General features: G+C 50.4%; 1 long non-coding RNA gene across 2 annotated transcripts; it reads left to right on the top strand.

The window, feature by feature from the left end:
* The first annotated feature begins 1,129 nt into the window (after positions 1-1,129).
* LOC137205566 (uncharacterized) lies at positions 1,130-5,292 on the top strand. 2 transcript variants are annotated; one of them, XR_010934206.1, is made up of 3 exons: positions 1,130-1,254; positions 3,354-3,503; positions 3,944-5,292. It is a non-coding gene; the product is annotated as an uncharacterized lncRNA (long non-coding RNA). The 2 variants fall into 2 exon arrangements; XR_010934205.1 differs by lacking the exon at positions 1,130-1,254 and adding an exon at positions 1,751-1,952.
* Positions 5,293-6,127: the final 835 nt, after the last annotated feature.

The following is a 6,127-nucleotide window of genomic DNA, read 5'->3' as shown; positions in this document are numbered from 1 at the left end:
AAGTTTCTGTCTGAAAGGAGACCTTCTAGGTGAGTATGGTGGGGAGGTGAGGAGACAGCTAGGGCTGATCAGGTAGACAGAGACAGAAGACACGGGATGTGCAGACTTGGAACAACGTTCTAGGTCCTGGAAATTCCCCCACGAGGCTGCCTTGAGTTGCGTGATCTACTCGCCTGTCCTTATGCTCAAGTCCTTTTTTCCCCCTTCAGCTGGTGTAAGTGGATTTCTTTTTTTTCTTTTTTTTTGGCCATACCACGTGGCATGCAGGATCTTAGTGCCCCAACCAGGGATCAAGCCCGTGCCCCCTGCAGTGGAAGCACAGAGTCTTAACCACTGGACTGCCAGGGAAGTCCCGATTTCTATTACATAGAGTCAAAGAGTCCTTGATGCAGATTTGGTGAGTCAGTTAGGACAATGGGTGTCACCTCACATTTCTGAGGCCACAGATGCTCCTTGTGCTGGCAGGGCTGGGGAGGAGAGGAGACCCCAGTCTCAGAAGAGGCCCCAGGTATGTGGGGAGCCCTGCGGGACCTGCCAGGGACAGCCAGCAGGTTCAAACCTCCAGTCTGTGCACCAAGCACAACCATTCTGTTTCATGACTTTAGTGGGAACCCCTACACCACAGTGCGGGGCTTCTCCACGTTCCACGCGAATGTGCATCACCTGGGAGCCTTGTTGAATGCGGATTCAGTAGGTGTGTGGTGGGGTAGACACCCCTAACTCCTAACCAGCGCCCAGGTGACCTAAGAGTAGAGTAACCTGGCCAGGTCACCTTGGCTCGGACCTGCCTCTACCCTAATTAGAGCCAATAGGCTTCTGCTGCTTCACTTAGAACCATGCTTGTTAACTGCTACCTTCACCCCATAAACAAGAAGGTAAGACACAGTGCTTACCAAAAACTGAAAATCTTACAGCTTTTGTTGAGAACTAGAAAATAAACACCTGACGACCTAAGCATTCAAAAAGGGGGGGGGGGGATGGGAATTCCCTGGCGGTCCAGTGGTTAGGACTTTCACTGCCTCGGTCCTGGGTTTCAGCCCTGGTAGGGGCAGTAAGATCTGCAAACTGCAGTGCGGTACAGCCAAAAAGAAAGGGGCGGCGGAGGGAGGCTTCTTTCAAGCTGGGAACAGAAAGCTTGGAGACGGCTTGAAAAGGAGTAATTTACCTGTCTCCTTGCCTCAGCAGAAGAGTCCTAGTGATCCAGGTTCCTGAAAATGGTGCTTGAAATGCATCACAGGGGTTCAGTGTTTAAAGGTATTGTGAATTTTATACTTACCTAAAATAATTTGTTTTCTTTTTTGGTAAAGCATCTGACTAATTCCTCATTTATCTGTTCTAAAATTCCAAGTTTTTTTACATTCCATTTTCTAATAGCTGAATTCCAGAACACAAATTTCCTTTATGGAAATTCCCCCCCTCGCGTGTTTACTTGGGCAGAGATGAACTTGGGGACGCATGACAGCCCGTGGGGGCTGTGACCCCGCCCTCACAGCATGTCACACTGATATGATGACATGACATGCAACCGTTTGTTGCAAAACAGTTGTGTCCTTTTCTTAGGGCAAGGCTGCAATGACCCTGAAGCTTCCCAGAACAGTCCCGGTTCTGGATGTGCCTTGCAGGGCACTGCTGTGTGTGGCTTTGATTTTTCAATTGATTCACAAACATTTGTGCTTGTTTGGATTTTGTGGGAAGCAAAAGTCAGGGCGATGATGGAAATTCATTATACATTCTAGTGGTGTGACGGCACACGTGGTAGCAGCCAGGCTCAGGAAACGGCCTAAACTGCACAGATTGACAGTGGGAATTTGATCTGGGGAATTTGGAGCAATGTCTGAGGAAGCCTGCAGAACACGGTGGAAGGCAAGCTGTCCCAGACATTAGCCATTTCAGGAAAGGCAGAAAGGACACTCACGGGGTGAATCCAGGTGTCCAAGAGCAAGGACCACCGTGTGAGCTGGAGCCACCGGGGCTGCCTGGTGGGGCTGGGGCCCTGGGGGAGGAGCTGCCCAGCCAGAGCTGCAGCACACATGAGACACAGCCAGAGGAGCAGGGGGGAGGGGGAGGGGGGGGAGGGGAGGGGAGGGGGGGAGGGGAGGGGAGGGGCCCTGCCTCCCTCCTCCTCCTGCCAATCTCCCGCCAGTACCTCCCACTGTCCAGTCCTACCTGGAAGCAGACAGCAAACAGCTGGCACTCATTTGTGGCTCAGCATCAGTTCTCTTGTATCCGCCTGTATTTGACTCCTGTTTGATGACGTCATGGGTCCAACCACCAGGAATAGCTCTCCTTAATGTACCCTCTCCCGCCAAGTGGAGAGACACAAAGTCTCAGCAATCTCTGGATCTATCTCAAAGTCCAGGATCTCTGGTGATGCACAGCCCCCTTTGTCAGATCCAGATGTGGCTTCAAATGTGGTCTATGAACTGCACGGGTTAAGTACCACCCATTTTCCTTGTCTAAAATAATAAGCAAGAGATAAAGCGGAAATATAGGTGCGTGTGTATGGGTAATTTTAACACTTACTGACGTGTTATGTTTTATATTTATTTATTCATTATATTTTACTCTTTAAAACTACTACAGTTCTCATTTCTGTAACCGTCACTGGGTTGATATGGTCACTTTTTTGTTTTTCACCCCCCATTCCAAGTTCCCTTTGCCATCGTATGGTTGACATTCTCTAGCTGGTGGGATGACAAACGTTTGCTTCTGAATAGTTCGACGCGTCTGTGGTCCTGCCTGTAGTTTTCCCTTAGATTTTACTTTGGGACGTGGAAGTATTAAGAAGGACCCACTAAACCCCTGGACGCCCCAGCTGGTCCTCTCTTGTCCCCAGGATCTAGGGCCAACCGCCTATCCCCAGGGAAAGCCAGCTCAGCATGTCCCCTTCTCTGTCTGCCTGGTGGGTCAGTGGCGTGAGGAGCCCCAAGTAGCCAGGTCTCAGCGTGAGTCAGTGGCACCTTGTTGCAGCCTCGGACGAAGACTCCCCCCCTTGACAACCGAGAACTCTAGGCCTGCGGATCCAGTTTTCAAGGCTGGAAATGGTTTACCAGGTGGTGGTGAGAGGGTCCCTATCATCTCTACCCTGACCCCTGGACCTGTGAACCCTGCTGTGGAAGAAACAGCACATATACCCTCCTTGGTGCAAAGCATTCAGGGGCAGCACCCAGCCTTGCTTCCCAGCTGGTTCCTTAACCAACCATTTGTAAGATTGGGCTCAGGCAGGTCCAGGAGGTTAGGGTCCCATAACAGCTCCTGCTGCCTTGCCCTCCCTCCCTCACCCAAACTCAAGCCCTCGTGGAAGCTCCTTATGTCCATATGAGAGGACAGAAAAGCTTGGGTCTGGTTTAAAGATGCTTCTGCGCAGCCTGCTGGACCAGCACGGAAGGGACTGTGGCTGCACTCAGACCCTCTCCAGGGCCTCCCTCGAGGACAGCGTGGAGAGAGACCTTCCCAGTGGACGGAACTGTGGGCACCTTGCCCAGCTGGAGAGAGAGCCAGAGGTAAGGATCTGCACTGGTTCGTAGATGGCGGCTCATGGCTTGGCTGGTTGGTTGGGGGTTCTGACAGGGAGCCTGGGGAGTGGGCAGAGCACGGTGATGTCTGTGACCCCTGTGAGAGCTTCCAATGGCATCCACTACAGAGGAGGCTTTCAGAAGTCAGGTGAACAAGACGACGTTAGTGTGTGAATGTTGCTCCCCACGCCCCCACTTGCTCGGTGGCCCCCTGTGCAAAGTGGTCATAGCGACAGGGGTGAAGCCTGTGCGTATGGACAACCCCTCCCCAAGGCTGGTCTGGCCACTGCTGTTGCTGAGCGCCCAGCCTGCTGGTGGCAGAGCCCACGCTTCTTCCCCGAAAGGGCGCTGCTTCCAAGAGGGGGTGGTGACGGGCCAACTACGTGGTCGTAGGTTGGTTGCATTGGACCCCTTTCCTCCATGGACAGGGCGGCAGTTTGTCACTACAACAGACAACTGTTCCGGCTGTGGACTTGCTTTCCCTGCCTGCGCTGCTTCTGCTAACCCCACTATTCTTGGATTCAAAGAATGTTCTGTTTACCATCATGATAAATGTTCTATTTACCATCGTGGCAAAACCTTCCTCTGCCCAAGCGACTCTCATGCATCAGAAGAAGTAAGTCATTTTCACTTGGACGATTCCTGCTGTGCGTGCACAGCCGTGTGGCCTGGTGGCTCACACAGCACCCAGTAATGATGGCAGCTTGAGTGCCCGCTGATCTGGTGTCCCCTGGTCAACTTTTCAGTCTCTAGACAAGCCCAAGAGGAAACCTCCAGCTGTTTCTCAAAAACATGGATTACAGTTCTTGGTAGAATAAAATAGATTTGCGCTGGGTGGTAGAAACAGGGGTGTTTTGGCTTTCCAGAGGTTCACGTTGATGTATTTCAGTGCTGACTCAGCCCTCGAAAGTCTGGTTGTTTCCTTTCCTAGATGTACAGTCACCTGGTAACTGACCTCAGGTCCCTTTGGGAAGGGCTCTGAGGAAGACTCATAGATTATTATATTTCTGACAGTGCTGAAGATTCCTTCCTAAGAGGACCTGGCCCCCTCTTCCTCAGGGTTTGGGGCTCCTGTGAGCTGACAAAGGTCTGGGAGTCAAAAGAGAAATAACTTCCTTTTCTGGTCACTCAGTCATGCTTCTGCTGACCTAGAACTTTTCTGCTTGTGTGGATGAAGTAACCTTAGTCGGGTGCCCTTCCATTTCAGATCTCTGTAGTTCAGACAGTCTTCTCCCCTTTTGCACATCACAGTAATTGCACCCATTTGTCTGCTGGACCCATTGCTGCAGGACCCCGCCATTCCTGCTGGTCAGAAAGCCCATTTCAGTGCAGAGGTTCCCGCTGTCATTCGCACAGGGCTTTTCAAGGCTGCTGGTCCTCTACTCACCAAAGCATCTCTCAGAGCCTTAATAAAGGGAGTCTCCAGGTCCTCCTGGGAGACAGTCAGGTGGTGAGGAGGTGGGCTGCACAAAATAATTTCTTTTCAACTTTCTCATATTCCTAAATCTTTGGATTCCTTCCTTGACATTATCCCAGGGAAGTTCTGGCCTCTCTTGTTAAATGTAGACTACCGTCGGGCCCACATTTCAGTCAACCAACCAACCAGATTGTTAGAGCCAGCGCACAAAGTCCAGGGTCTTGAATAATAGTCCCCATTATCCAGTGCATTATCCAGTGCAGCATTTCTTTCCATCTCAGGTGACTGTGGATATAAACTTAGCAAAATCTTGAGTTGTTTTGGTTTATAAGTTATCTGGGAACAGACCTAGGATGCATGGGTCCGACTGTAACTATGGGTTTGGAAGTAATGAGCAGAGGTGAAAGTAAGTCTTCAGGAGAATAGGCATTTCCTTAAAAGACACTTACCTCAGGTGAGTGGCTTCAGGTGCTGTGGAAGGCATGTTGCTACTGGTAAGGAAGTCTCGGTGGATCTGGGGTACGAGGTTGTCAGACTCTTACAAACCCATCCAGATGTCCTCATCTCAATCTCGAGGTCCTACGTGCCATACTAACAATTTCCAACCCTTAACATGAGAGACTTTACAAGGCTGAAGGTGGAACTCTCTTGTGATTCAGAAGCTTGCACAACTAGATTTTGGGTCTAGTCCTCAGCCTGTGACATAAAAATAAGAAATTCTGTTAGGGCCTCCATGGGAGTTCTTCTGTTCCTTTGACCAGGCCTTGCCTTGAGCCAAGAGTTTAAAGCCCTGAGCTTAGCTTTTTTCTCTTCCTGAGCCCTGTAGTGCAACATGAAGAAACCAGTCCTTCTTCACTTCTACCCTAACCATCATTGCTACCATCATCAACATTACTACCACGATCACTACCCTAACTATCATTGCTACTGCCATTACTACCTTAACCACCATTACTACCTCCATTACTACCATCACCACCATTACTACCACCATCACTACCCTAACTACCATTGCTACTGCCATTCCTACCCTAACCACCATTCCTACCATCACCACCATTACTACCACCACTACCCTAACCACCATTACTACCATCACCACCATTACTACCACCATCACTACCCTAACTACCATTGCTACTGCCATTCCTACCCTAACCACCATTCCTACCATCACCACCATTACTACCACCAC

Source organism: Pseudorca crassidens, chromosome 14 (genome assembly GCF_039906515.1).
Source record: "Pseudorca crassidens isolate mPseCra1 chromosome 14, mPseCra1.hap1, whole genome shotgun sequence".
NCBI classification, from domain to species: domain Eukaryota; kingdom Metazoa; phylum Chordata; class Mammalia; order Artiodactyla; family Delphinidae; genus Pseudorca; species Pseudorca crassidens.
Note: the sequence above shows the minus strand (reverse complement) of the source record. Positions and strands in the feature narration are given on the sequence as shown.